Source organism: Salmo salar, chromosome ssa02, assembly GCF_905237065.1.
Source record: "Salmo salar chromosome ssa02, Ssal_v3.1, whole genome shotgun sequence".
NCBI lineage: Eukaryota > Metazoa > Chordata > Actinopteri > Salmoniformes > Salmonidae > Salmo > Salmo salar.
In genome coordinates, this window is record NC_059443.1 from 93,707,692 (window position 1) to 93,735,444 (window position 27,753).

The 27,753-nt window shown below is 40.3% G+C and overlaps 16 non-coding genes across 16 annotated transcripts; all 16 read left to right on the forward strand.

The window, feature by feature from the left end:
- The first annotated feature begins 496 nt into the window (after nucleotides 1-496).
- trnam-cau (transfer RNA methionine (anticodon CAU)) lies at nucleotides 497-569 on the forward strand. Its single transcript has one exon. It is a non-coding gene; the product is annotated as a tRNA-Met (tRNA).
- Nucleotides 570-1,885: 1,316 nt separating this feature from the next.
- On the forward strand, nucleotides 1,886-1,958 carry trnam-cau (transfer RNA methionine (anticodon CAU)). The gene has a single exon. It is a non-coding gene; the product is annotated as a tRNA-Met (tRNA).
- Nucleotides 1,959-3,598: 1,640 nt separating this feature from the next.
- Nucleotides 3,599-3,671, forward strand: trnam-cau (transfer RNA methionine (anticodon CAU)). The gene has a single exon. It is a non-coding gene; the product is annotated as a tRNA-Met (tRNA).
- Nucleotides 3,672-4,647: 976 nt separating this feature from the next.
- Nucleotides 4,648-4,720, forward strand: trnam-cau (transfer RNA methionine (anticodon CAU)). Its single transcript has one exon. It is a non-coding gene; the product is annotated as a tRNA-Met (tRNA).
- A 273-nt stretch (nucleotides 4,721-4,993) lies between these two features.
- trnam-cau (transfer RNA methionine (anticodon CAU)) lies at nucleotides 4,994-5,066 on the forward strand. Its single transcript has one exon. It is a non-coding gene; the product is annotated as a tRNA-Met (tRNA).
- Nucleotides 5,067-7,069: 2,003 nt separating this feature from the next.
- Nucleotides 7,070-7,142, forward strand: trnam-cau (transfer RNA methionine (anticodon CAU)). The gene has a single exon. It is a non-coding gene; the product is annotated as a tRNA-Met (tRNA).
- Nucleotides 7,143-8,458: 1,316 nt separating this feature from the next.
- On the forward strand, nucleotides 8,459-8,531 carry trnam-cau (transfer RNA methionine (anticodon CAU)). Its single transcript has one exon. It is a non-coding gene; the product is annotated as a tRNA-Met (tRNA).
- A 632-nt stretch (nucleotides 8,532-9,163) lies between these two features.
- On the forward strand, nucleotides 9,164-9,236 carry trnat-cgu (transfer RNA threonine (anticodon CGU)). The gene has a single exon. It is a non-coding gene; the product is annotated as a tRNA-Thr (tRNA).
- Nucleotides 9,237-9,841: 605 nt separating this feature from the next.
- trnal-caa (transfer RNA leucine (anticodon CAA)) lies at nucleotides 9,842-9,914 on the forward strand. Its single transcript has one exon. It is a non-coding gene; the product is annotated as a tRNA-Leu (tRNA).
- A 1,318-nt stretch (nucleotides 9,915-11,232) lies between these two features.
- Nucleotides 11,233-11,305, forward strand: trnam-cau (transfer RNA methionine (anticodon CAU)). The gene has a single exon. It is a non-coding gene; the product is annotated as a tRNA-Met (tRNA).
- Nucleotides 11,306-11,577: 272 nt separating this feature from the next.
- trnam-cau (transfer RNA methionine (anticodon CAU)) lies at nucleotides 11,578-11,650 on the forward strand. The gene has a single exon. It is a non-coding gene; the product is annotated as a tRNA-Met (tRNA).
- An 862-nt stretch (nucleotides 11,651-12,512) lies between these two features.
- trnam-cau (transfer RNA methionine (anticodon CAU)) lies at nucleotides 12,513-12,585 on the forward strand. Its single transcript has one exon. It is a non-coding gene; the product is annotated as a tRNA-Met (tRNA).
- Nucleotides 12,586-20,506: 7,921 nt separating this feature from the next.
- Nucleotides 20,507-20,579, forward strand: trnam-cau (transfer RNA methionine (anticodon CAU)). Its single transcript has one exon. It is a non-coding gene; the product is annotated as a tRNA-Met (tRNA).
- Nucleotides 20,580-21,895: 1,316 nt separating this feature from the next.
- On the forward strand, nucleotides 21,896-21,968 carry trnam-cau (transfer RNA methionine (anticodon CAU)). The gene has a single exon. It is a non-coding gene; the product is annotated as a tRNA-Met (tRNA).
- A 2,003-nt stretch (nucleotides 21,969-23,971) lies between these two features.
- trnam-cau (transfer RNA methionine (anticodon CAU)) lies at nucleotides 23,972-24,044 on the forward strand. Its single transcript has one exon. It is a non-coding gene; the product is annotated as a tRNA-Met (tRNA).
- Nucleotides 24,045-26,386: 2,342 nt separating this feature from the next.
- Nucleotides 26,387-26,459, forward strand: trnam-cau (transfer RNA methionine (anticodon CAU)). The gene has a single exon. It is a non-coding gene; the product is annotated as a tRNA-Met (tRNA).
- The last annotated feature ends 1,294 nt before the right edge of the window (nucleotides 26,460-27,753 follow it).

Sequence of the window (27,753 nt, forward strand, 5' to 3'; positions counted from 1 at the left end):
AAAAACAGTGTTTTCTGAAGATGAAGTGAAAATTAATTCTCAGTGGTATTGGACGTTCAGACGATACATACTTTTGTCACGGTGCTTACAACGTCACTGTCAAAAAGTGAAGGTCGGTATCGCTAATTCTTTCTTTCGATTTGTTGATTAAATGTGCTTCGTTAGCGAGGTAGGTAGCGCGCCAGTCTCATAAGCTGAAGGTTGTGAGTTCGATCCTCACACGAGGCAGCAAACCTTATAAAATGACAGTGTTGTCTGAAGGTGAAAATTAATTCTCAGTGGTTTTGGACATTCAGACAATACATACTTTTGTCACGGTGGAAACCACATCTTAAGGTCGATATCAAATTGTTTTACTTTAGAATGAAATCATAGTTTTTTTCTCAGGTGTTGTGGTTTTTCAGACCTAACATTTTGGCACGGTGCTTACAACGTCACTGTCAAAAAGTGAAGGTCGGTATTGATAATTTTTTCTTTCGATTTGTTGATTAGGTGTGCCTCGTTAGCGCAGTAGGTACCGCGTCAGTCTCATAATCTGAAGGTCGTGAGTTCGATCCTCACACGGGGCAGCAAAGCTTTTAATTAGAAAGTGTTGTCTGAAGATGAAGTGAAAATTAATTCTCAGTGGTATTGGACGTTCAGACGATACATACTTTTGTCACGATGCTTACAACGTCACTGTCAAAATCTGAAGGTCGGTATCCATATCTATATTTTATCCTTTAGAATGAAATCATTGTTTTTTTCTCATGTGATGTGGACTTTCAGACCATACATTTTGGCACGGTGCTTACAACGTCACTGTCAAAATCTGAAGGTCGTTATCGATATTTTTTCTTTACGCTTAATTATTAAAAGTGCCTCGTTGGCGCAGCAGGCACCGCGTCAGTCTCATAATCTGAAGGTCATGTTTTCGATCCTCACACGGGGCAGCAAAGCTTATAAAAAGAGAGTGTTGTCTGAATGTGAAAATTAATTCTCAGTGGTTTTGGACTTTCACACAATACATACTTTTGTCACGGTGGAAACCACATCTTAAGGTCGATATCAAATTGTTTTACTTTAGAATGAAATCATTGTTTTTTTCTCAGGTGTTGTGGTTTTTCAGACCATACATTTTGGCACGGTGCTTACAACGTCACTGTCAAAAAGTGAAGGTCGGTATCGATATTTTTTTCTTTCGACTTGTTTATTAAATGTGCTTCGTTAGCGCAGTAGGTAGCGCGTCAGTCTCATAATCTGAAGCTCGCGTGTTCGATCCTCACATGGGGCAGCAAAGATTTAAAAAGAAAGTGTTCTCTGAAGATGAAGTGAAAATTAATTCTCAGATGTTTTGGACTTTCAGACAATACATACTTTTGTCACGGTGGATACCACATCTTAAGGTCGATATCTATATTTTTTACTTTAGAATGAAATCATAGTTTTTTTCTCAGGTATTGTGGACTTTCAGACCATACATTTTGGCACGGTGCGTACAACGTCACTGTCAAAAAGTGAAGGTCGGTATCGCTAATTTTTTCTTTCGATTTGTTGATTAAATGTGCTTCGTTAGCGAAGTAGGTAGCGCGTCAGTCTCATAAGCTGAAGGTTGTGAGATCGATCCTCACACGGGGCAGCAAACCTTATAAAAAGACAGTGTTGTCTGAAGGTGAAAATTAATTCTCAGTGGTTTTGGACTTTCAGACAATACATACTTTTGTCACGGTGGAAACCACATCTTAAGGTCGATATCAAATTGTTTTACTTTAGAATGAAATCATTGTTTTTTTCTCAGGTGTTGTGGTTTTTCAGACCATACATTTTGGCACGGTGCTTACAACGTCACTGTCAAAAAGTGAAGGTCGGTATTGATAATTTTTCTTTCGATTTGTTGATTAGATGTGCCTCGTTAGCGCAGTAGGTAGCGCGTCAGTCTCATAATCTGAAGGTCGTGAGTTCGATCCTCACACAGGGCAGCAAAGCTTTTAATAAGAAAGTGTTGTCTGAAGATGAAGTGAAAATTAATTCTCAGTGGTTTTGGACTTCCAGACAATATATACTTTTGTCACAGTGGATACCACATCTTAAGGTCGATATCTATATTTTTTACTTTAGAATGAAATCATTGTTTTTTTCTCAGGTGATGTGGACTTTCAGACCATACATTTTGGCACGGTGCTTACAACGTTACTGTCAAAATCTGAAGGTCGTTATCGATATTTTTTCTTTACACTTAACGTTTAAATGTGCCTCGTTGGCGCAGCATGCAGCGCGTCAGTCTCATAATCTGAAGGTCGTGAGTTCGATCCTCACACGGGGTAGCAAAGGTTATAAAAAGACAGTGTTGTCTGAAGGTGAAAATTAATTCTCAGTGGTTTTGGACTTTCAGACAATACATACTTTTGTCACGGTGGAAACCACATCTTAAGGTCGATATCAAATTGTTTTACTTTAGAATGAAATCATATTTTTTTTCTCAGGTGTTGTGGACTTTCAGACCATACATTTTGGCACGGTGCTTACAACGTCACTGTCAAAATCTGAAGGTCGTTATCGATATTTTTTCTTTACGCTCAATGTTCAAAAGTGCCTCGTTGGCGCAGCAGGCAGTGCGTCAGTCTCATAATCTGAAGGTCGTGAGTTCGATCCTCACACGGGGCAGCAAAGCTTATAGAAAGACAGTGTTGTCTGAAGGTGAAAATTAATTCTCACTGGTTTTGGACTTTCAGACAATACATACTTTTGTCACGGTGGAAACCACATCTTAAGGTCGATATCAAATTGTTTTACTTTAGAATGAAATCATTGTTTTTTTCTCAGGTGTTGTGGTTTTTCAGACCATACCTTTTGGCACGGTGCTTACAACGTCACTGTCAAAAAGTGAAGGTCGGTATTGATAATTTTTTCTTTCGAATTGTTGATTAGATGTGCCTCGTTAGCACAGTAGGTAGCGCCTCAGTCTCATAATCTGAAGGTCGTGAGTTCGATCCTCACACGGGGCAGCAATGCTGTTAATAAGAAAGTGTTGTCTGAAGATGAAGTGAAAATTAATTCTCAGTGGTTTTGGACTTCCAGACAATACATACTTTTGTCACGGTGGATACCACATCTTAAGGTATATATCTATATTTTTTACTTTAGAATGAAATCATAGTTTTTTTCTCAGGTATTGTGGACTTTCAGACCATACATTTTGGCACGGTGCTTACAACGTCACTGTCAAAAAGTGAAGGTCGGTATCGCTAATTTTTTCATTCGATTTGTTGATTAAATGTCCTTCGTTAGCGAGGTAGGTAGCGCGCCAGTCTCATAAGCTGAAGGTTGTGAGTTCGATCCTCACACGAGGCAGCAAACCTTATAAAAAGACAGTGTTGTGTAAAGGTGAAAATTAATTCTCAGTGGTTTTGGACATTCAGACAATACATACTTTTGTCACGGTGGAAACCACATCTTAAGGTCGATATCAAATTGTTTTACTTTAGAATGAAATCATTGTTTTTTTCTCAGGTGTTGTGGTTTTTCAGACCATACATTTTGGCACGGTGCTTACAACGTCACTGTCAAAAAGTGAAGGTCGGTATTGATAATTTTTTCTTTCGATTTGTTGATTAGGTGTGCCTCGTTAGCGCAGTAGGTACCGCGTCAGTCTCATAATCTGAAGGTCGTGAGTTCGATCCTCACACGGGGCAGCAAAGCTTTTAATAAGAAAGTGTTGTCTGAAGATGAAGTGAAAATTAATTCTCAGTGGTATTGGACGTTCAGACGATACATACTTTTGTCACGATGCTTACAACGTCACTGTCAAAATCTGAAGGTCGGTATCCATATCTATATTTTATCCTTTAGAATGAAATCATTGTTTTTTTCTCATGTGATGTGGACTTTCAGACCATACATTTTGGCACGGTGCTTACAACGTCACTGTCAAAATCTGAAGGTCGTTATCGATATTTTTTCTTTACGCTTAATTATTAAAAGTGCCTCGTTGGCGCAGCAGGCAGCGCGTCAGTCTCATAATCTGAAGGTCATGTTTTCGATCCTCACACGGGGCAGCAAAGCTTATAAAAAGAGAGTGTTGTCTGAATGTGAAAATTAATTCTCAGTGGTTTTGGACTTTCACACAATACATACTTTTGTCACGGTGGAAACCACATCTTAAGGTCGATATCAAATTGTTTTACTTTAGAATGAAATCATTGTTTTTTTCTCAGGTGTTGTGGTTTTTCAGACCATACATTTTGGCACGGTGCTTACAACGTCACTGTCAAAAAGTGAAGGTCGGTATCGATATTTTTTTCTTTCGACTTGTTTATTAAATGTGCTTCGTTAGCGCAGTAGGTAGCGCGTCAGTCTCATAATCTGAAGCTCGCGTGTTCGATCCTCACATGGGGCAGCAAAGATTTAAAAAGAAAGTGTTCTCTGAAGATGAAGTGAAAATTAATTCTCAGATGTTTTGGACTTTCAGACAATACATACTTTTGTCACGGTGGATACCACATCTTAAGGTCGATATCTATATTTTTTACTTTAGAATGAAATCATTGTTTTTTTCTCAGGTGTTGTGGTTTTTCAGACCATACATTTTGGCACGGTGCTTACAACGTCACTGTCAAAAAGTGAAGGTCGGTATTGATAATTTTTTCTTTCGATTTGTTGATTAGATGTGCCTCGTTAGCGCAGTAGGTAGCGCGTCAGTCTCATAATCTGAAGGTCGTGAGTTCGATCCTCACACAGGGCAGCAAAGCTTTTAATAAGAAAGTGTTGTCTGAAGATGAAGTGAAAATTAATTCTCAGTGGTTTTGGACTTCCAGACAATATATACTTTTGTCACAGTGGATACCACATCTTAAGGTCGATATCTATATTTTTTACTTTAGAATGAAATCATTGTTTTTTTCTCAGGTGTTGTGGTTTTTCAGACCATACATTTTGGCACGGTGCTTACAACGTCACTGTCAAAAAGTGAAGGTCGGTATTGATAATTTTCTCTTTCGAATTGTTGATTAGATGTGCCTCGTTAGCGCAGTAGGTAGCGCCTCAGTCTCATAATCTGAAGGTCGTGAGTTCGATCCTCACACGGGGCAGCAATGCTGTTAATAAGAAAGTGTTGTCTGAAGATGAAGTGAAAATTAATTCTCAGTGGTTTTGGACTTCCAGACAATACATACTTTTGTCACAGTGGATACCACATCTTAAGGTCGATATCTATATTTTTTACTTTAGAATGAAATCATTGTTTTTTTCTCAGGTGTTGTGGTTTTTCAGACCATACATTTTGGCACGGTGCTTACAACGTCACTGTCAAAAAGTGAAAGTCGTTATCGATATTTTTCTTTACGCTTAATGTTTAAAAGTGCCTCGTTGGCGCAGCAGGCAGGGCGTCAGTCTCATAATCTGAAGGTCGTGAGTTCGATCCTCACACGGGGCAGCAAAGCTTTTAAGAAAACAGTGTTTTCTGAAGATGAAGTGAAAATTAATTCTCAGTGGTATTGGACGTTCAGACGATACATACTTTTGTCACGGTGCTTACAACGTCACTGTCAAAATCTGAAGGTCGGAATCCATATCTATATTTTTTACTTTAGAATGAAATCATTGTTTTTTTCTCAGGTGATGTGGACTTTCAGACCATACATTTTGGCACGGTGCTTACAACGTCACTGTCAAAATCTGAAGGTCGTTATCGATATTTTTTCTTTACGCTCAATGTACAAAAGTGCCTCGTTGGCGCAGCAGGCAGTGCGTCAGTCTCATAATCTGAAGGTCGTGAGTTCGATCCTCACACGGGGCAGCAAAGCTTATAGAAAGACAGTGTTGTCTGAAGGCTAAAATTAATTCTCACTGGTTTTGGACTTTCAGACAATACATACTTTTGTCACGGTGGAAACCACATCTTAAGGTCGATATCAAATTGTTTTACTTTAGAATGAAATCATAGTTTTTTTCTCAGGTATTGTGGACTTTCAGACCATACATTTTGGCACGGTGCTTACAACGTCACTGTCAAAAAGTGAAGGTCGGTATTGATAATTTTTTCTTTCGAATTGTTGATTAAATGTCCTTCGTTAGCGAGGTAGGTAGCGCGCCAGTCTCATAAGCTGAAGGTTGTGAGTTCGATCCTCACACGAGGCAGCAAACCTTATAAAAAGACAGTGTTGTGTAAAGGTGAAAATTAATTCTCAGGTGTTTTGGACATTCAGACAATACATACTTTTGTCACGGTGGAAACCACATCTTAAGGTCGATATCAAATTGTTTTACTTTAGAATGAAATCATTGTTTTTTTCTCAGGTGTTGTGGTTTTTCAGACCATACCTTTTGGCACGGTGCTTACAACGTCACTGTCAAAAAGTGAAGGTCGGTATTGATAATTTTTTCTTTCGAATTGTTGATTAGATGTGCCTCGTTAGCACAGTAGGTAGCGCCTCAGTCTCATAATCTGAAGGTCGTGAGTTCGATCCTCACACGGGGCAGCAATGCTGTTAATAAGAAAGTGTTGTCTGAAGATGAAGTGAAAATTAATTCTCAGTGGTTTTGGACTTCCAGACAATACATACTTTTGTCACGGTGGATACCACATCTTAAGGTATATATCTATATTTTTTACTTTAGAATGAAATCATAGTTTTTTTCTCAGGTATTGTGGACTTTCAGACCATACATTTTGGCACGGTGCTTACAACGTCACTGTCAAAAAGTGAAGGTCGGTATCGCTAATTCTTTCTTTCGATTTGTTGATTAAATGTGCTTCGTTAGCGAGGTAGGTAGCGCGCCAGTCTCATAAGCTGAAGCTTGTGAGTTCGATCCTCACACGAGGCAGCAAACCTTATAAAAAGACAGTGTTGACTGAAGGTGAAAATTAATTCTCAGTGGTTTTGGACATTCAGACAATACATACTTTTGTCACGGTGGAAACCACATCTTAAGGTCGATATCAAATTGTTTTACTTTAGAATGAAATCATAGTTTTTTTCTCAGGTGTTGTGGTTTTTCAGACCTAACATTTTGGCACGGTGCTTACAACGTCACTGTCAAAAAGTGAAGGTCGGTATTGATAATTTTTTCTTTCGATTTGTTGATTAGGTGTGCCTCGTTAGCGCAGTAGGTACCGCGTCAGTCTCATAATCTGAAGGTCGTGAGTTCGATCCTCACACGGGGCAGCAAAGCTTTTAATTAGAAGGTGTTGTCTGAAGATGAAGTGAAAATTAATTCTCAGTGGTATTGGACGTTCAGACGATACATACTTTTGTCACGATGCTTACAACGTCACTGTCAAAATCTGAAGGTCGGTATCCATATCTATATTTTATCCTTTAGAATGAAATCATTGTTTTTTTCTCATGTGATGTGGACTTTCAGACCATACATTTTGGCACGGTGCTTACAACGTCACTGTCAAAATCTGAAGGTCGTTATCGATATTTTTTCTTTACGCTTAATTATTAAAAGTGCCTCGTTGGCGCAGCAGGCACCGCGTCAGTCTCATAATCTGAAGGTCATGTTTTCGATCCTCACACGGGGCAGCAAAGCTTATAAAAAGAGAGTGTTGTCTGAATGTGAAAATTAATTCTCAGTGGTTTTGGACTTTCACACAATACATACTTTTGTCACGGTGGAAACCACATCTTAAGGTCGATATCAAATTGTTTTACTTTAGAATGAAATCATTGTTTTTTTCTCAGGTGTTGTGGTTTTTCAGACCATACATTTTGGCACGGTGCTTACAACGTAACTGTCAAAAAGTGAAGGTCGGTATCGATATTTTTTTCTTTCGACTTGTTTATTAAATGTGCTTCGTTAGCGCAGTAGGTAGCGCGTCAGTCTCATAATCTGAAGCTCGCGTGTTCGATCCTCACATGGGGCAGCAAAGATTTAAAAAGAAAGTGTTCTCTGAAGATGAAGTGAAAATTAATTCTCAGATGTTTTGGACTTTCAGACAATACATACTTTTGTCACGGTGGATACCACATCTTAAGGTCGATATCTATATTTTTTACTTTAGAATGAAATCATAGTTTTTTTCTCAGGTATTGTGGACTTTCAGACCATACATTTTGGCACGGTGCGTACAACGTCACTGTCAAAAAGTGAAGGTCGGTATCGCTAATTTTTTCTTTCGATTTGTTGATTAAATGTGCTTCGTTAGCGAAGTAGGTAGCGCGTCAGTCTCATAAGCTGAAGGTCGTGAGATCGATCCTCACACGGGGCAGCAAACCTTATAAAAAGACAGTGTTGTCTGAAGGTGAAAATTAATTCTCAGTGGTTTTGGACTTCCAGACAATATATACTTTTGTCACAGTGGATACCACATCTTAAGGTCGATATCTATATTTTTTACTTTAGAATGAAATCATATTTTTTTTCTCAGGTGTTGTGGTTTTTCAGACCATACATTTTGGCACGGTGCTTACAACGTCACTGTCAAAAAGTGAAAGTCGTTATCGATATTTTTTCTTTACGCTTAATGTTTAAAAGTGCCTCGTTGGCGCAGCAGGCAGCGCGTCAGTCTCATAATCTGAAGGTCGTGAGTTCGATCCTCACACGGGGCAGCAAAGCTTTTAAAAAAACACTGTTTTCTGAAGATGAAGTGAAAATTAATTCTCAGTGGAATTGGACGTTCAGACGATACATACTTTTGTCACGGTGCTTACAACGTCACTGTCAAAATCTGAAGGTCGGTATCCATATCTATATTTTTTACTTTAGAATGAAATCATTGTTTGTTTCTTAGGTGTTGTGGACTTTCAGACCATACATTTTGGCACGGTGCTTACAACGTCACTGTCAAAATCTGAAGGTCGGTATCTATATTTTTTCTTACACTTAATGCTTTAATGTGCCTCGTTGGTGCAGCATGCAGCGCGTCAGTCTCATAATCTGAAGGTCGTGAGTTAGATCCTCACACGGGGCAGCAAAGATTTTAAAAAGAAAGTGTTGTCTGAAGAATAAGTGACAATTAATTCTCAGATGTTTTGGACTTTCAGACAATACATACTTTTGTTTCGGTGGATACCACATCTTAAGGTCGATATCTATATTTCTTACTTTCGAATGAAATCATAGTTTTTTTCTCAGGTGTTGTGGACTTTCAGACCATACATTTTGGCACGGTGCTTACAACGTCAGTGTCAAAATCTGAAGGTCGGTATCGATATTTTTCTTACACTTAACGATTTAATGTGCCTCGTTGGTGCAGCAGGCAGCGCGTCAGTCTCGTAATTTGAAGGTCGTGAGTTCGATTCTCACACGGGGCAGCAAAGCTTATAAAAAGACTGTTGTCTGATGGTGAAAATAAATTCTCAGTGGTTTTGGACTTTCAGACAATACATACTTTTGTCACAGTGGATACCACATCTTAAGGTCGATATCTATATTTTTTACTTTAGAATGAAATCATTGTTTTTTTCTCAGGTGATGTGGACTTTCAGACCATACATTTTGGCACGGTGCTTACAACGTTACTGTCAAAATCTGAAGGTCGTTATCGATATTTTTTCTTTACACTTAACGTTTAAATGTGCCTCGTTGGCGCAGCAGGCAGCGCGTCAGTCTCATAATCTGAAGGTCGTGAGTTCGATCCTCACACGGGGTAGCAAAGCTTATAAAAAGACAGTGTTGTCTGAAGGTGAAAATTAATTCTCAGTGGTTTTGGACTTTCAGACAATACATACTTTTGTCACGGTGGAAACCACATCTTAAGGTCGATATCAAATTGTTTTACTTTAGAATGAAATCATTGTTTTTTTCTCAGGTGTTGTGGTTTTTCAGACCATACATTTTGGCACGGTGCTTACAACGTCACTGTCAAAAAGTGAAGGTCGTTATCGATATTTTTTCTTTACGCTTAATGTTTAAAAGTGCCTCGTTGGCGCAGCAGGCAGCGCGTCAGTCTCAAAATCTGAAGGTAGTGAGTTCGATCCTCACACGGGGCAGCAAAACTTTTAAAAAAAACAGTGTTTTCTGAAGATGAAGTGAAAATTAATTCTCAGTGGTATTGGACGTTCAGACGATACATACTTTTGTCACGATGCTTACAACGTCACTGTCAAAATCTGAAGGTCGGTATCCATATCTATATTTTATCCTTTAGAATGAAATCATTGTTTTTTTCTCATGTGATGTGGACTTTCAGACCATACATTTTGGCACGGTGCTTACAACGTCACTGTCAAAATCTGAAGGTCGTTATCAATATTTTTTCTTTACGCTTAATTATTAAAAGTGCCTCGTTGGCGCAGCAGGCACCGCGTCAGTCTCATAATCTGAAGGTCATGTTTTCGATCCTCACACGGGGCAGCAAAGCTTATAAAAAGAGAGTGTTGTCTGAATGTGAAAATTAATTCTCAGTGGTTTTGGACTTTCACACAATACATACTTTTGTCACGGTGGAAACCACATCTTAAGGTCGATATCAAATTGTTTTACTTTAGAATGAAATCATTGTTTTTTTCTCAGGTGTTGTGGTTTTTCAGACCATACATTTTGGCACGGTGCTTACAACGTCACTGTCAAAAAGTGAAGGTCGGTATCGATATTTTTTTCTTTCGATTTGTTTATTAAATGTGCTTCGTTAGCGCAGTAGGTAGCGCGTCAGTCTCATAATCTGAAGCTCGCGTGTTCGATCCTCACATGGGGCAGCAAAGATTTAAAAAGAAAGTGTTCTCTGAAGATGAAGTGAAAATTAATTCTAAGATGTTTTGGACTTTCAGACAATACATACTTTTGTCACGGTGGATACCACATCTTAAGGTCGATATCTATATTTTTTACTTTAGAATGAAATCATAGTTTTTTTCTCAGGTATTGTGGACTTTCAGACCATACATTTTGGCACGGTGCGTACAACGTCACTGTCAAAAAGTGAAGGTCGGTATCGCTAATTTTTTCTTTCGATTTGTTGATTAAATGTGCTTCGTTAGCGAAGTAGGTAGCGTGTCAGTCTCATAAGCTGAAGGTTGTGAGTTCGATCCTCACACGGGGCAGCAAACCTTATAAAAAGACAGTGTTGTCTGAAGGTGAAAATTAATTCTCAGTGGTTTTGGACTTTCAGACAATACATACTTTTGTCACGGTTTAAACCACATCTTAAGGTCGATATCAAATTGTTTTACTTTAGAATGAAATCATTGTTTTTTTCTCAGGTGTTGTGGTTTTTCAGACCATACATTTTGGCACGGTGCTTACAACGTCACTGTCAAAAAGTGAAGGTCGGTATTGATAATTTTTTCTTTCGATTTGTTGATTAGATGTGCCTCGTTAGCGCAGTAGGTAGCGCGTCAGTCTCATAATCTGAAGGTCGTGAGTTCGATCCTCACACAGGGCAGCAAAGCTTTTAATAAGAAAGTGTTGTCTGAAGATGAAGTGAAAATTAATTCTCAGTGGTTTTGCACTTCCAGACAATATATACTTTTGTCACAGTGGATACCACATCTTAAGGTCGATATCTATATTTTTTACTTTAGAATGAAATCATTGTTTTTTTCTCAGGTGTTGTGGTTTTTCAGACCATACATTTTGGCACGGTGCTTACAACGTCACTGTCAAAAAGTGAAAGTCGTTATCGATATTTTTTCTTTACGCTTAATGTTTAAAAGTGCCTCGTTGGCGCAGCAGGCAGCGCGTCAGTCTCATAATCTGAAGGTCGTGAGTTCGATCCTCACACGGGGCAGCAAAGCTTTTAAAAAAACAGTGTTTTCTGAAGATGAAGTGAAAATTAATTCTCAGTGGAATTGGACGTTCAGACGATACATACTTTTGTCACGGTGCTTACAACGTCACTGTCAAAATCTGAAGGTCGGTATCCATATCTATATTTTTTACTTTAGAATGAAATCATTGTTTTTTTCTTCGGTGTTGTGGACTTTCAGACCATACATTTTGGCACGGTGCTTACAACGTCACTGTCAAAATCTGAAGGTCGGTATCTATATTTTTTCTTACACTTAATGCTTTAATGTGCCACGTTGGTGCAGCATGCAGCGCGTCAGTCTCATAATCTGAAGGTCTTGAGTTAGATCCTCACACGGGGCAGCAAAGATTTTAAAAAGAAAGTGTTGTCTGAAGAATAAGTGACAATTAATTCTCAGATGTTTTGGACTTTCAGACCATACATTTTGGCACGGTGCTTACAACGTCACTGTCAAAATCTGAAGGTCGGTATCTATATTTTTTCTTACACTTAATGCTTTAATGTGCCACGTTGGTGCAGCATGCAGCGCGTCAGTCTCATAATCTGAAGGTCGTGAGTTCGATTCTCACACGGGGCAGCAAAGCTTATAAAAAGACTGTTGTCTGATGGTGAAAATAAATTCTCAGTGGTTTTGGACTTTCAGACAATACATACTTTTGTCACAGTGGATACCACATCTTAAGGTCGATATCTATATTTTTTACTTTAGAATGAAATCATTGTTTTTTTCTCAGGTGATGTGGACTTTCAGACCATACATTTTGGCACGGTGCTTACAACGTTACTGTCAAAATCTGAAGGTCGTTATCGATATTTTTCTTTACGCTCAATGTTTAAAAGTGCCTCGTTGGCGCAGCAGGCAGCGCGTCAGTCTCATAATCTGAAGGTCGTGAGTTCGATCCTCACACGGGGCAGCAAAGCTTATAGAAAGACAGTGTTGTCTGAAGGTGAAAATTAATTCTCAGTGGTTTTGGACTTTCAGACAATACATACTTTTGTCACGGTGGAAACCACATCTTAAGGTCGATATCAAATTGTTTTACTTTAGAATGAAATCATTGTTTTTTTCTCAGGTGTTGTGGTTTTTCAGACCATACCTTTTGGCACGGTGCTTACAACGTCACTGTCAAAAAGTGAAGGTAATTGATAATTTTTTCTTTCGTATTGTTGATTAGATGTGCCTCGTTAGCACAGTAGGTAGCGCCTCAGTCTCATAATCTGAAGGTCGTGAGTTCGATCCTCACACGGGGCAGCAATGCTGTTAATAAGAAAGTGTTGTCTGAAGATGAAGTGAAAATTAATTCTCAGTGGTTTTGGACTTCCAGACAATACATACTTTTGTCACGGTGGATACCACATCTTAAGGTATATATCTATATTTTTTACTTTAGAATGAAATCATAGTTTTTTTCTCAGGTATTGTGGACTTTCAGACCATACATTTTGGCACGGTGCTTACAACGTCACTGTCAAAATCTGAAGGTCGTTGTTACGCACGCCTCTAGAAAGAGGGAACGCAACACCCTGCTACAACTTAACTCTCCTTGTTGTGAATAAGGTAGGGAAGTGTAGGTGTGAACAAGTATGACGAATAGGCAGAGAATACCGTTAACAGGGAATTTATTCCTTCACGTGGTAAGGTTTGGGAAAAAGGGGCTGGACGGAACCAAAGCAAAGAAAGTAAATATCAAAGCCCCCTCTCCTACCTTACCTGACTACCCACTACTTACCTATCTAGCACCACCTGGTGCACTAACCAAAATACAGGGGATGGTCCGCCCAGGTCTTTCCTAGTGTGCATAGACAGCAAACTACTACGGGTATATGTATGCCCGCGGGCCTCTTGCCTAAACACTCCCTAGGTGCCTTCCCCTTCCCCCCTGGGAACAAATGAAACAGAATTACACAAATGTAAGTCAATAATCAAAACACTGCATCCTATTGACACACACAACCAATCAGCTCCCTCAGCAACAACGGACACAGTACATACCAAAATTCTTGGAAACAACCAACATGCTATAACCCTCAGCCATTAGCCTTGTCTCTCAGCAATCATCTCCCTTCTGAGCAACAGAACTGGGGCTTATATAGCTTCAGAAGAAGTTAGTAATTGGAGACAGCTGCGTCCTGATGAGGGGGGGCGGGGTCAGCTCTCCAAACAATCAATGTTGATTGCTCAATCAGCTGCTCGTTGATAACTTCAGGAATCCATCTCCTGAAATACATACATGATAATACACAAACCACAACAGAAACTGGGGAACGTAACACGCCCAACACAAAAAATGCAAACATACAGTTTGCAATAACAAAAATCAACGCTTCCCCAGTTACTAAACCCGTGATAGAGCGTCGGCAACCACATTTGCCGAGCCCTTCACATAGGCTATCTGTACATTATATCCTTGTACAATCAGAGCCCACCGCATAAGGCGGCGGTTCTGATTGTACATTTGCTTTAAGAACACCAAAGGATTATGGTCCGTGAAGACCATTACAGGCAAGGCACTGGAACCCACATATACCTCAAAGAACTGTAATGCTAGCAATAAAGCCAGCGTTTCCTGTTCAATTGTGGAGTACCTTGACTGACACGAGTTGAACTTACGGGAGAAGAAACTGACGGGTCGGTCCAGTCCATCTTCATCTTCCTGCAAGAGAACCGCACCCACCCCCACTATACTAGCGTCTACCTCCAACTTAAAAGGTTTGTCAAAGTTGGGGGCGGCAAGCACTGGGGCACTACAAAATAGCGCTTTAGCGGACTCAAAAGCATAGTTACAGTCCTGGGACCACTTAAATGGTACCGTCGGACTAAGCAGAGATGAAAGGGGAGCTACTACCGTCGAGAAATTCTTACAGAAAGTACGATAGTAACCTACCATCCCCAGGAATCTGCGCAACTGGCGGCGAGTCGTGGGAGCAGGAAAAGCAACAATTGCTTCCACTTTGCCAGTTACTGGGCGCACTTGACCTCGTCCCACTTGTTTCCCCAAGTAAGTCACTGTAGCCTTCCCAAACTCACACTTGGCCAAATTGAGGGTTAAAGAAGCATTCGCCAACCGCTGAAACACACTTTTCAAGGTGGCGAAATGATCAGACCAAGTAGACGAATGTATTACCACATCGTCAAGATAAGCAGTACAATTTGGTACATCGGCAAAAACAATGTTAACTAACCGCTGAAAAGTAGCAGGTGCATTACACATTCCAAAGGGCATCACAGAATATTGTACGAAGTTATCTGGCGTAACGAAAGCCGAGATGTCAGAAGCTCGAGAGGTCAAAGGCACCTGCCAATAACCTTTTAGCAAATCTAATTTACTAACGTAAGCAGCAGAGCCAATTCTATCAATGCAGTCATCTAAGCGAGGTAGAGGAAAAGAATCAGTCTTTGTAACGGCATTTACTCGACGATAATCCGTACATAAGCGAGACGTACCGTCAGGCTTAGGAACAAGAATACACGGGGAACTCCAGGAGCTGTTACTGGGTTTTGCCATGTCATTCTGTAATAAATAAGCTACCTCACTTTTCATTACCTCCCTTTTCTTTGCATTAACCCGGTACGGATGCTGACTTATAGGAACAGCGTCCCCCACATCCACGTCATGTTCCAAGATGGACGTGCGACTTGGAACATCCTGAAACACAGTGAGAAAACTGTTTATCAATAAGACAAGATCCTTAGTTTGGTCTTTATCCAAATGTTCCATTTGAGATGGTAACTTTTTCAGCATCTCTGAATTACATAAGCGTTCACACTGCTGTAACGTATGGCGTAACTCCAACCCATCCTCCTTATCCTCCTCTAGATACCAGCCAGGCTTCAGCACCACCGCAGCCACACTGGAAACGGCGGGCTGGACAGGCTTTCTTGAGGAGCTGTTGGGAGAATCACGCATATAATATGCTTTCAGCATGTTAACATGACACATTCGGGAAGAACGCCTCCGATCTGGGGTCTTTATCACATAATTGGTGTCACTGAGTTTCTTTTCCACAAGATATGGTCCAGAAAAACGTGCTGACAGAGATGAGCCAGGGATTGGCAACAAAACTAAAACTTGATCACCTGGTGCAAAAGAACGGCCAACAGCCTTTTTGTCATAATGCAACTTCATGCGTTTTTGAGTAGAGGAGAGAGACTTTTGGGCTAATGCACCTGCAGCGTGCAGTCTCTCCCGTATCTTACTGACATAATCCAACACATTTTTAGGGGCGCTACTGGGTGTAGGAGATAAGATATGCTCCTTCAAAACCTTTAGCGGACCCCGTGGGGTGTGTCCAAACACAAGGTCAGCAGGGCTGAACCCTAAGGACTCTTGGATTGTTTCCCTAATAGCAAATAAGACAAAGGGCACCCCCTCATCCCAATCAGTACTGGTATCCATGCAATACTTGCGTAGCATTGCCTTCAGCGTCTGATGCCAGCGTTCGAGAGCCCCTTGACTCTCTGGATGATACGGACTGGAGACCTGATGGGAAATACACAGCGTCTTTAACACACTAGAGAACAGCTTTGACATAAAGTTGGATCCCTGGTCAGTTTGGATTACTTTAGGGAGTCCAAACGTAGAGAAGAACTTCACTAATGCCTTCACCACAGTCTTAGCCGTTATTGTCCGTAGAGGAATAGCCTCTGGGTATCGAGTAGCACTGCACATTATTGTTAGTAAGAACTGGTTACCTGACCTGGTTTTCGGCAATGGACCTACACAATCAATTATCACTTTTTCAAACGGTTCCCCCACCACAGGAATCGGGCAGAGCGGCGCACGTGGAACTGTTTGATTCGCTTTCCCAGTGAGTTGACATACGTGGCATGTCTTACAGAATTGGACAACGTCAGACTTCAAACCTGGCCAAAAAAATGTCGAAGGACTCGGTTATAAGTCTTCGTGATCCCTAAGTGTCCGGACCACGCCTGGTCATGGGCGAGTGACAGCACCTGCTGTCGGAATGGTGTAGGAACAACCACTTGACACACTTCACTCCAGTCACTAACGGTGTCATGAGCTGCCCATTTACGCATCAAAACTCCTGCTTCCATAAAGTAGGCAGTCTCTTTAGTTTTAGCTTCCTCAATGGAAGTTACCGAAGCAAAACACTTGCGAAGACTGATGTCTCCCTTTTGACATTCAATCACCTTCTCGGGGGTGACAGTCAAAAGAATGTCATGTAATTGGGGCGCGATTTCACTTCCCCTGGGCTGTTTGTCAGAGGTGATCAGCTTCTTAGAGGTAGTACACAACCCATCCTCTTGATCAACTTCTTTAAACAAAACAGTTTTTGACAAATCTATCACGTCACCCATTTGTCTTGCCTGAGCACGAGTGACAGCACAAGCGGGGAACACATGGGGATAACTCTGTGCCAACTCATTGGAGAGAGAGTGGTCACTTTTATCCAACACTTCCAATACGGGTACTACCTTTCCTCCAGCAATATCGTTACCCATTATAAAGGTCACACCTTTTACTGGCAACTTAGGACGTACCCCTACTCTGAATATTCCACTGATTAACTCAGAGTGTACATTCACAAAGTGCAACGGCACTGGGACAAAACCCATTTCAATACCCTGAACTAACACACTGGAACCACAGTATGTATTGTCGGATAAGGGCAACACATCAACCAATATAAATGACTGCGCCGCCCCTGTATCTCTAAGGATTTTAACAGGACGCTGAGATGCTTCGTCATTCGCTATGGACACAAACCCCTCAAAAATGAACGGTTCGTAACTGCGGTCGGGTACTGAGACTTTCAAACTACAGTTACCCTGAGGCACCTGTTTTGTTTCAGACCTCACAACAGTACGAATTAGCCCAACACCTGTTGGCGGCTTGGCACGAAAAGGCATCCCTTGTTTGCGTTTTAGTAGGAAGCAATCATTAATCACATGTCCCACTTTATGACAATAGAAACAGGGACGCTCATTTTTCTGGCGTGCTTGATATACTGTGGGCCGACTGGGACTAAAAGTAGGCAACTCAGTAGCTCTACTCTCAGTATGAGCCGAAAACACACTCTTGTGCGTCAATACAAACTCGTCTGCCAACACAGACGCTTCTGACAGGGAGGATACTTTCTGTTCATTTAGGTATACTACAATGCGTTCGGGTAAGCAATTTTTAAACTCTTCCAACAAAATTAACTCCCGGAGAGAGTTGAAATCAGTTACCTTACTAGCAGCATGCCATTTATCAAACAGATTTCCCTTGTCTCTAGCAAATTCCACATAAGTCTTACTAGGAGACTTTCTATGAGACCTAAATCTCTGTCGGTATGCCTCAGGCACAAGCTCATAAGCACGAAGAACGGTAGCTTTGACCACTTCATAGTTCAAACTATCTTCCAAAGGTAGCGCTGATAAAACCTCTTGGGCTTTTCCAGTTAATTTACACTGAAGTAATAAGCACCATACTTCTTCAGGCCATTTCAAGGCTACGGCTATACGTTCAAACACACAAAAATAGGAGTCAACCTCTGATTCTCTAAACAAAGGTACTAAGGCAATCTGCCTACTAATGTCAAACGTGTTGGAAACTCCAGCTGGTGAGGACGACTCACTAACAGGCACAGTAGGAACAAAGGCTAGCCTCGATGTCTCTGCCTCCAATTCCATTTGGCGCATTTTCAAATCCATCTGCCGCTGTTCTCTTTCTTTTTCAGCCTCTATTTTACAGATTTCCAACTGCCGCTGTTCTCTTTCTTTTTCAGCCTCTATTTTACAGATTTCTAACTGGAGATTTTCTCGCCTAATTTGGGCTCTCTCTTCCGCTTCCAGTTGAAACTGTATAGAACGGACATCCCTTCTGGCATCACCAGTTGACAGTGGGGAGAGCGGATCAAAACGGGGCAATGTGGCTGGAGCTTTAGCCTCGCCTTCGGTCTCAGAAACCGACGGGCTTACAGGAGCAGCAACATCCCCTACAGGGGTAGTAGGTTCAGGCAGCGGTAACTCAAGCACCTCCTCTTCTAACAATACATTTAACACTAGTTTCTTAACCTCCGCCTTAACTAAATTGTGCGAAATAGACAATGAATAATGGTCAGCCAAGGTCATTAAATCACTTTTACGACACTTATTAAACACCTCCCACGACGGGTTATCCAAAAAGGATTGTACATCAAAAGTAGCCATTGTAAACTACTACACCAAACACAAGAGCCAACAAATAGCTAATGCTATGACGCTCAACACTGAACTAACCACAAACTAAACTAGTCACCCTTTACTCACAAATCACAGAAAGCTCAGTGCAGCAGGGTCCGGGGGGTTTTAATGGGATCCCGGATGAGCCCCCATTATGTTACGCACGCCTCTAGAAAGAGGGAACGCAACACCCTGCTACAACTTAACTCTCCTTGTTGTGAATAAGGTAGGGAAGTGTAGGTGTGAACAAGTATGACGAATAGGCAGAGAATACCGTTAACAGGGAATTTATTCCTTCACGTGGTAAGGTTTGGGAAAAAGGGGCTGGACGGAACCAAAGCAAAGAAAGTAAATATCAAAGCCCCCTCTCCTACCTTACCTGACTACCCACTACTTACCTATCTAGCACCACCTGGTGCACTAACCAAAATACAGGGGATGGTCCGCCCAGGTCTTTCCTAGTGTGCATAGACAGCAAACTACTACGGGTATATGTATGCCCGCGGGCCTCTTGCCTAAACACTCCCTAGGTGCCTTCCCCTTCCCCCCTGGGAACAAATGAAACAGAATTACACAAATGTAAGTCAATAATCAAAACACTGCATCCTATTGACACACACAACCAATCAGCTCCCTCAGCAACAACGGACACAGTACATACCAAAATTCTTGGAAACAACCAACATGCTATAACCCTCAGCCATTAGCCTTGTCTCTCAGCAATCATCTCCCTTCTGAGCAACAGAACTGGGGCTTATATAGCTTCAGAAGAAGTTAGTAATTGGAGACAGCTGCGTCCTGATGAGGGGGGGCGGGGTCAGCTCTCCAAACAATCAATGTTGATTGCTCAATCAGCTGCTCGTTGATAACTTCAGGAATCCATCTCCTGAAATACATACATGATAATACACAAACCACAACAGAAACTGGGGAACGTAACAGTCGTTATCGATATTTTTTCTTTACGCTCAATGTTTAAAACTGCCTCGTTGGCGCAGCAGGCAGTGCGTCAGTCTCATAATCTGAAGGTCGTGAGTTCGATCCTCACACGGGGCAGCAAAGCTTATAGAAAGACAGTGTTGTCTGAAGGTGAAAATTAATTCTCACTGGTTTTGGACTTTCAGACAATACATACTTTTGTCACGGTGGAAACCACATCTTAAGGTCGATATCAAATTGTTTTACTTTAGAATGAAATCATTGTTTTTTCTCAGGTGTTGTGGTTTTTCAGACCATACCTTTTGGCACGGTGCTTACAATGTCACTGTCAAAAAGTGAAGGTCGGTATTGATAATTTTTTCTTTCGAATTGTTGATTAGATGTGCCTCGTTAGCACAGTAGGTAGCGCCTCAGTCTCATAATCTGAAGGTCGTGAGTTCGATCCTCACACGGGGCAGCAATGCTGTTAATAAGAAAGTGTTGTCTGAAGATGAAGTGAAAATTAATTCTCAGTGGTTTTGGACTTCCAGACAATACATACTTTTGTCACAGTGGATACCACATCTTAAGGTCGATATCTATATTTTTTACTTTAGAATGAAATCATTGTTTTTTTCTCAGGTGTTGTGGTTTTTCAGACCATACATTTTGGCACGGTGCTTACAACGTCACTGTCAAAAAGTGAAAGTCGTTATCGATATTTTTCTTTACGCTTAATGTTTAAACGTGCCTCGTTGGCGCAGCAGGCAGCGCGTCAGTCTCATAATCTGAAGGTCGTGAGTTCGATCCTCACACGGGGCAGCAAAGCTTTTAAAAAACACTGTTTTCTGAAGATGAAGTGAAAATTAATTCTCAGTGGTATTGGACGTTCAGACGATACATACTTTTGTCACGGTGCTTACAACGTCACTGTCAAAATCTGAAGGTCGGAATCCATATCTATATTTTTTACTTTAGAATGAAATCATTGTTTTTTTCTCAGGTGATGTGGACTTTCAGACCATACATTTTGGCACGGTGCTTACAACGTCACTGTCAAAATCTGAAGGTCGTTATCGATATGTTTTCTTTACGCTCAATGTTTAAAAGTGCCTCGTTGGCGCAGCAGGCAGTGCGTCAGTCTCATAATCTGAAGGTCGTGAGTTCCATCCTCACACGGGGCAGCAAAGCTTATAGAAAGACAGTGTTGTCTGAAGGTGAAAATTAATTCTCACTGGTTTTGGACTTTCAGACAATACATACTTTTGTCACGGTGGAAACCACATCTTAAGGTCGATATCAAATTGTTTTACTTTAGAATGAAATCATTGTTTTTTTCTCAGGTGTTGTGGTTTTTCAGACCATACCTTTTGGCACGGTGCTTACAACGTCACTGTCAAAAAGTGAAGGTCGGTATCGATATTTTTTCTTTCGATTTTTTTATTAAATGTGCTTCGTTAGCGCAGTAGGTAGCGCGTCAGTCTCATAATCTGAAGATCGCGTGTTCGATCCTCACATGGGGCAGCAAAGATTTTAAAAAGAAAGTGTTCTCTGAAGATGAAGTGAAAATTAATTCTCAGATGTTTTGGACTTTCAGACAATACATACTTTTGTCACGGTGGATACCACATCTTAAGGTCGATATCTATATTTTTTACTTTAGAATGAAATAATAGTTTTTTTCTCAGGTATTGTGGACTTTCAGACCATACATTTTGGCACGGTGCTTACAACGTCACTGTCAAAAAGTGAAGGTCGGTATCGCTAATTTTTTCTTTCGATTTGTTGATTAAATGTGCTTCGTTAGCGAAGTAGGTAGCGCGTCAGTCTCATAAGCTGAAGGTTGTGAGTTCGATCCTCACACGGGGCAGCAAACCTTATAAAAACACAGTGTTGTCTGAAGGTGAAAATTAATTCTCAGTGGTTTTGGACTTTCAGACAATACATACTTTTGTCACGGTGGAAACCACACTTTAAGGTCGATATCAAATTGTTTTACTTTAGAATGAAATCATTGTTTTTTTCTCAGGTGTTGTGGTTTTTCAGACCATACATTTTAGCACGGTGCTTACAACGTCACTGTCAAAAAGTGAAGGTCGGTATTGATAATTTTTTCTTTCGATTTGTTGATTAGATGTGCCTCGTTAGCGCAGTAGGTAGCGCGTCAGTCTCATAATCTGAAGGTCGTGAGTTCGATCCTCACACAGGGCAGCAAAGCTTTTAATAAGAAAGTGTTGTCTGAAGATGAAGTGAAAATTAATTCTCAGTGGTTTTGGACTTCCAGACAATACATACTTTTGTCACAGTGGATACCACATCTTAAGGTCGATATCTATATTTTTTACTTTAGAATGAAATCATTGTTTTTTTCTCAGGTGTTGTGGTTTTTCAGACCATACATTTTGGCACGGTGCTTACAACGTCACTGTCAAAAAGTGAAAGTCGTTATCGATATTTTTTCTTTACGCTTAATGTTTAAAAGTGCCTCGTTGGCGCAGCAGGCAGGGCGTCAGTCTCATAATCTGAAGGTCGTGAGTTCGATCCTCACACGGGGCAGCAAAGCTTTTAAAAAAACAGTGTTTTCTGAAGATGAAGTGAAAATTAATTCTCAGTGGTATTGGACGTTCAGACGATACATACTTTTGTCACGGTGCTTACAACGTCACTGTCAAAATCTGAAGGTCGGAATCCATATCTATATTTTTTACTTTAGAATGAAATCATTGTTTTTTTCTCAGGTGATGTGGACTTTCAGACCATACATTTTGGCACGGTGCTTACAACGTCACTGTCAAAATCTGAAGGTTGTTATCGATATTTTGTCTTTACGCTCAATGTTTAAACGTGCCTCGTTGGCGCAGCAGGCAGTGCGTCAGTCTCATAATCTGAAGGTTGTGAGTTCGATCCTCACACGGGGCAGCAAAGCTTATAGAAAGACAGTGTTGTCTGAAGGTGAAAATTAATTCTCACTGGTTTTGGACTTTCAGACAATACATACTTTTGTCACGGTGGAAACTTAATCTTAAGGTCGATATCAAATTGTTTTACTTTAGAATGAAATCATTGTTTTTTTCTCAGGTGTTGTGGTTTTTCAGACCATACCTTTTGGCACGGTGCTTACAACGTCACTGTCAAAAAGTGAAGGTCGGTATTGATAATTTTTTCTTTCGAATTGTTGATTAGGTGTGCCTCGTTAGCACAGTAGGTAGCGCCTCAGTCTCATAATCTGAAGGTCGTGAGTTCGATCCTCACACGGGGCAGCAATGCTGTTAATAAGAAAGTGTTGTCTGAAGATGAAGTGAAAATTAATTCTCAGTGGTTTTGGACTTCCAGACAATACATACTTTTGTCACAGTGGATACCACATCTTAAGGTCGATATCTATATTTTTTACTTTAGAATGAAATCATTGTTTTTTTCTCAGGTGTTGTGGTTTTTCAGACCATACATTTTGGCACGGTGCTTACAACGTCACTGTCAAAATCTGAAGGTCGTTATCGATATGTTTTCTTTACGCTCAATGTTTAAAAGTGCCTCGTTGGCGCAGCAGGCAGTGCGTCAGTCTCATAATCTGAAGGTCGTGAGTTCCATCCTCACACGGGGCAGCAAAGCTTATAGAAAGACAGTGTTGTCTGAAGGTGAAAATTAATTCTCACTGGTTTTGGACTTTCAGACAATACATACTTTTGTCACGGTGGAAACCACATCTTAAGGTCGATATCAAATTGTTTTACTTTAGAATGAAATCATTGTTTTTTTCTCAGGTGTTGTGGTTTTTCAGACCATACCTTTTGGCACCGTGCTTACAACGTCACTGTCAAAAAGTGAAGGTCGGTATCGCTAATTTTTTCTTTTGATTTGTTGATTAAATGTGCTTCGTTAGCGAAGTAGGTAGCGCGTCAGTCTCATAAGCTGAAGGTTGTGAGTTCGATCCTCACACGGGGCAGCAAACCTTATAAAAAGACAGTGTTGTCTGAAGGTGAAAATTAATTCTCAGTGGTTTTGGACTTTCAGACAATACATACTTTTGTCACGGTGGAAACCACATCTTAAGGTCGATATCAAATTGTTTTACTTTAGAATGAAATCATTGTTTTTTTCTCAGGTGTTGTGGTTTTTCAGACCATACATTTTAGCACGGTGCTTACAACGTCACTGTCAAAAAGTGAAGGTCGGTATTGATAATTTTTTCTTTCGATTTGTTGATTAGATGTGCCTCGTTAGCGCAGTAGGTAGCGCGTCAGTCTCATAATCTGAAGGTCGTGAGTTCGATCCTCACACAGGGCAGCAAAGCTTTTAATAAGAAAGTGTTGTCTGAAGATGAAGTGAAAATTAATTCTCAGTGGTTTTGGACTTCCAGACAATACATACTTTTGTCACAGTGGATACCACATCTTAAGGTCGATATCTATATTTTTTACTTTAGAATGAAATCATAGTTTTTTTCTCAGGTGTTGTGGTTTTTCAGACCATACATTTTGGCACGGTGCTTACAACGTCACTGTCAAAAAGTGAAAGTCGTTATCGATATTTTTTCTTTACGCTTAATGTTTAAAAATGCCTCGTTGGCGCAGCAGGCAGGGCGTCAGTCTCATAATCTGAAGGTCGTGAGTTCGATCCTCACACGGGGCAGCAAAGCTTTTAAAAAAACAGTGTTTTCTGAAGATGAAGTGAAAATTAATTCTCAGTGGTATTGGACGTTCAGACGATACATACTTTTGTCACGGTGCTTACAACGTCACTGTCAAAATCTGAAGGTCGGAATCCATATCTATATTTTTTACTTTAGAATGAAATCATTGTTTTTTTCTCAGGTGATGTGGACTTTCAGACCATACATTTTGGCACGGTGCTTACAACGTCAGCGTCAAAATCTGAAGGTCGTTATCGATATTTTTTCTTTACGCTCAATGTTTAAACGTGCCTCGTTGGCGCAGCAGGCAGTGCGTCAGTCTCATAATCTGAAGGTTGTGAGTTCGATCCTCACACGGGGCAGCAAAGCTTATAGAAAGACAGTGTTGTCTGAAGGTGAAAATTAATTCTCACTGGTTTTGGACTTTCAGACAATACATACTTTTGTCACGGTGGAAACCACATCTTAAGGTCGATATCAAATTGTTTTACTTTAGAATGAAATCATAGTTTTTTTCTCAGGTGTTGTGGTTTTTCAGACCATACATTTTGGCACGGTGCTTACAACGTCACTGTCAAAAAGTGAAGGTCGGTATCGATATTTTTTTCTTTCGATTTGTTGATTAAATCTACTTCGTTAGCGCAGTAGGTAGCGCGTCAGTCTCATAATCTGAAGGTCGTGAGTTCGATCCTCACAAGGGGCAGCAAAGCTTATAGGAAGACAGTGTTGTCTGAAGGTGAAAATTAATTCTCAGTGGTTTTGGACTTTCAGACAATACATACTTTTGTCACGGTGGAAACCACATCTTAAGGTCGATATCAAATTGTTTTACTTTAGAATGAAATCATAATTTTTTTCTCAGGTGTTGTGGTTTTTCAGACCATACATTTTGATACGGTGCTTACAACGTCACTGTCAAAATCTGAAGGTCGGTATCGATATTTTTTCTTACACTAAATGATTTCATTTGCCTCGTTGGTGCAGCAGGCAGCGAGTCAGTCTCATAATCTGAAGGTCGTGAGTTCGATCCTCACAAGGGGCAGCAAAGCTTATAAAAAGACTGTTGTCTGAGAGTGAAAATTAATTCTCAGTGGTTTTGGACTTTAAGACAATACATACTTTTGTCACGGTGGAAACCACATCTTAAGGTCGATATCAAATTGTTTTACTTTAGAATGAAATCATAGTTTTTTTCTCAGGTGTTGTGGTTTTTCAGACCATACATTTTGGCACGGTGCTTACAACGTCACTGTCAAAAAGTGAAGGTCGGTATCGATAATCTTTTCTTTCGATTTGTTGATTAAATGTGCTTCGTTAGCGCAGTAGGTAGCGCGTCAGTCTCATAATTTGAAGGTCGTGAGTTCGATCCTCACACGGGGCAGCAAAGCTTTTAAAAAACAGTGTTGTCTGAAAATGAAGGGAAAATTAATTCTCAGTTGTTTTGGACTTTCAGACAATACATACTTTTGTCACAGTGGATACCACATCTTAAGGTCGATATCTATATTTTTTACTTTAGAATGAAATCATTGTTTTTTTCTCAGGTGATGTGGACTTTCAGACCATACATTTTGGCACGGTGCTTACAACGTCTCTGTCAAAATCTGAAGGTCGGTATCGATATTTTTCTTACACTTAATGATTTAATGTGCCTCGTTGGTGCAGCAGGCAGCGCGTCAGTCTCATAATCTGAAGGTCGTGAGTTACATCCTCACACGGGGCAGCAAAGCTGTTAAAAAGACAGTGTTGTCTGAAGATGAAGTGAAAATTAATTCTCAGTGGTTTCGGACTTTCAGACAATACATACTTTTGTCACAGTGGATACCACATCTTAAGGTCGATATCTATATTTTTTACTTTAGAATGAAATCATTGTTTTTTTCTCAGGTGTTGTGGTTTTTCAGACCATACATTTTGGCACGGTGCTTACAACGTCACTGTCAAAAAGTGAAGGTCGGTATTGATAATTTTCTCTTTCGAATTTTTGATTAGATGTGCCTCGTTAGCGCAGTAGGTAGCGCCTCAGTCTCATAATCTGAAGGTCGTGAGTTCGATCCTCACACGGGGCAGCAATGCTGTTAATAAGAAAGTGTTGTCTGAAGATGAAGTGAAAATTAATTCTCAGTGGTTTTGGACTTCCAGACAATACATACTTTTGTCACAGTGGATACCACATCTTAAGGTCGAATATCTATATTTTTTACTTTAGAATGAAATCATAGTTTTTTTCTCAGGTGTTGTGGTTTTTCAGACCATACATTTTGGCACGGTGCTTACAACGTCACTGTCAAAAAGTGAAGGTCGGTATCGATAATTTTTCTTTCGATTTCATGATTAAATGTGCTTCGTTAGCGCAGTAGGTAGCGCGTCAGTCTCATAATCTGAAGGTCGTGAGTTAGATCCTCACACGGGGCAGCAAAGATTTTAAAAAGAAAGTGTTCTCTGAAGAATAAGTGACAATTAATTCTCAGATGTTTTGGACTTTCAGACAATACATACTTTTGTTTCGGTGGATACCACATCTTAAGGTCGATATCTATATTTCTTACTTTCGAATGAAATCATAGTTTTTTTCTCAGGTGTTGTGGACTTTCAGACCATACATTTTGGCACGGTGCTTACAACGTCAGCGTCAAAATCTGAAGGTCGGTATCGATATTTTTTCTTACACTTAACGATTTAATGTGCCTCGTTGGTGCAGCAGGCAGCGCGGCAGTCTCATAATTTGAAGGTCGTGAGTTCGATTCTCACACGGGGCAGCAAAGCTTATAAAAAGACTGTTGTCTGATGGTGAAAATAAATTCTCAGTGGTTTTGGACTTTCAGACAATACATACTTTTGTCACGGTGGAAACCACATCTTAAGGTCGATATCAAATTGTTTTACTTTAGAATGAAATCATAGTTTTTTTCTCAGGTGTTGTGGTTTTTCAGACCATACATTTTGGCACGGTGCTTACAACGTCACTGTCAAAAAGTGGAGGTCGGTATCGATAATTTTTCTTTAGATTTGTCGATTAAATGTGCTTCGTTAGCGCAGTAGGTAGCGCGTCAGTCTCATAATCTGAAGGTCGCGTGTTCGATCCTCACACGGGGCAGCAAAGATTTTAAAAAGAAAGTGTTCTCTGAAGATGAAGTGAAATTTAATTCTCAGATGTTTTGGACTTTCAGACAATACATACTTTTGTCACGGTGGAAACCACATCTTAAGGTCGATATCAAATTGTTTTACTTTAGAATGAAATCATTGTTTTTTTCTCAGGTGTTGTGGTTTTTCAGACCATACATTTTGGCACGGTGCTTACAACGTCACTGTCAAAAAGTGAAGGTCGGTATTGATATTTTTTTCTTTCGATTTGTCGAT